Here is a 2,616-nt window from a genome sequence, read left to right as displayed (position 1 = left end):
TGTAACGTTTCAGCCTGATTGGACCTTGTTTTCACACAAATGAACCCAGAATGATGTGAAATTGTGCTTCGTGCAACATAATTCTGGGTGCCATTTACAAACCATAAGTGCTAATGACTCCATTCTTTTTTGTGGTTGTAGGGGCTGTTGATTGGAGTACACCAAAACAAACCTGATTTCTCTAGGACATTCAGAAGCCAAGTTATAAGCCCACAAATGTGTAACTGGACTACTTCTTTAAAGTGACACCAGGCCCGGTGACCTTTGGGACATGGTTTTACCCCCTATAGGAATGTGCGATCATCATGAAACGTTCAGATCACTTACAACTCAATAGATTCTACCTTCTTGTAACGTTTCAGCCTGATTGGACCTTGTTTTCACACAAATGGACCCAGAATGATGTGAAATTGTGCTTCGTGCAACATAATTCTGGGTGCCATTTACAAACCATAATTGTAGGGGCTGTTGATTGGAGTACACTAAAACAAACCTGACCTCTCTGGGACATTCAGAAGCCAAGTTATAAGCCCACAAATGTGTAACTGTACTACTTCTTTAAAGTGACACCAGGCCCGGTGACCATTGGGACATGGTTTTATCCCCTATAGGAATGTGCGATCATCATGAAACGTTCAGATCACTTACAACTCAATAGATTCTACCTTCTTGTAACGTTTCAGCCTGATTGGACCTTGTTTTCACACAAATGGACCCAGAATGATGTGAAATTGTGCTTCGTGCAACATAATTCTGGGCGCCATTTACAAACCATAATTGTAGGGGCTGTTGATTGGAGTACACTAAAACAAACCTGACCTCTCTAGGACATTCAGAAGCCAAGTTATAAGCCCACAAATGTGTAACTGGACTACCTCTTTAAAGTGACACCAGGCCTGGTGACCTTTGGGACATGGTTTTACCCCCTAGAGGAATGTGCAATCATCATGAAACGTTCAGATCACTTACAACTCAATAGATTCTACCTTCTTGTAACGTTTCAGCCTGATTGGACCTTGTTTTCACACAAATGGACCCAGAATGATGTGAAATTGTGCTTCGTGCAACATAATTCTGGGTGCCATTTAAAAACCATAAGTGCTAATGACTCCATTCCTTTTGTGGTAATGGGGGCTGTTAATTGGAGTACTCTAAAACAAACCTGACCTCTCTAGGATATTCAGAAGCCAAGTTATAAGCCCACAAAGGTGTAACTGGACTACTTCTTTAAAGTGACACCAGGCCCGGTGACCTTTGGGACATGGTTTGACCCCCTATAGGAATGTGCGTTCATCATGAAACGTTCAGATCACTTACAACTCAATAGATTCTACCTTCTTGTAATGTTTCAGCCTGATTGGACCTTGTTTTCACACAAATGGACCCAGAATGATGTGAAATTGTGCTTCGTGCAAAATAATTCTGGGTGCCATTTACAAACCATAAGTGCTAATGACTCCATTCCTTTTTGTGGTTGTAGGGGCTGTTTATTGGAGTACACTAAAATAAACCTGACCTCTCTAGGACATTCAGAAGCCAAGTTATAAGCCCACAAAGGTGTAACTGGACTACTTCTTTAAATTGACACCAGATCCGGTGACCTTTGGGACATGGTTTGACCCCTTATAGGAATGTGCGATCATCATGAAACATTCAGATCACTTACAACTAAATAGATTCTACCTTCTTGTAACGTTTCAGCCTGATTGGACCTTGTTTTCACACAAATGGACCCAGAATGATGTGAAATTGTGCTTCGTGCAACATAATTCTGGGTGCCATTTACAAACCATAATTGTAGGGGCTGTTGATTGGAGTACACTAAAACAAACCTGACCTCTCTAGGACATTCAGAAGCCAAGTTATAAGCCCACAAAGGTGTAACTAGACTACTTCTTTAAATTGACACCAGATCCGGTGACCTTTGGGACATGGTTTGACCCCTTTTAGGAATGTGCGATCATCATGAAACATTCAGATCACTTACAACTCAATAGATTCTACCTTCTTGTAACGTTTCAGCCTGATTGGACCTTGTTTTCACACAAATGAACCCAGAATGATGTGAAATTGTGCTTCGTGCAACATAATTCTGGGTGCCATTTACAAACCATAAGTGCTAATGACTCCATTCTTTTTTGTGGTTGTAGGGTCTGTTGATTGGAGTACACCAAAACAAACCTGATCTCTCTAGGACATTCAGAAGCCAAGTTATAAGCCCACTCTCATGGAGGCCCTCAGTCAGACCCAGTGTTGACATGTGTCAAGACGATCCTCGGGGCGCGTCTTGCTGGGGCTTCTCTCATGGAGGCACTCAGTCAGACCCAGTGTTGACATGTGGCAAGACGCTCCTCGGGGCGCGTCTTGCTTGGACCTCTCTCCCTGAGGCGCTCAGTCAGACCGAGTAGTGACATGTGGCAACACGCTCCTCGGGGCGCGTCTTGCTTGGACCTCTCTCCCTGAGGCGCTCAGTCAGACCCAGTGTTGACATTTGGCAAGACACTCCTCGGGGCGCGTCTTGCTTGGGCCTCTCTCATGGAGGCCCTCTGTCAGACCCAGTGTTGACATGTGTCAAGACGCTCCTCGGGGGGCGTCTTGCTTTGGCCTCTCTCCTGG

Source organism: Nothobranchius furzeri, chromosome 11 (genome assembly GCF_043380555.1).
Source record: "Nothobranchius furzeri strain GRZ-AD chromosome 11, NfurGRZ-RIMD1, whole genome shotgun sequence".
NCBI lineage: Eukaryota > Metazoa > Chordata > Actinopteri > Cyprinodontiformes > Nothobranchiidae > Nothobranchius > Nothobranchius furzeri.
Note: the sequence above shows the minus strand (reverse complement) of the source record.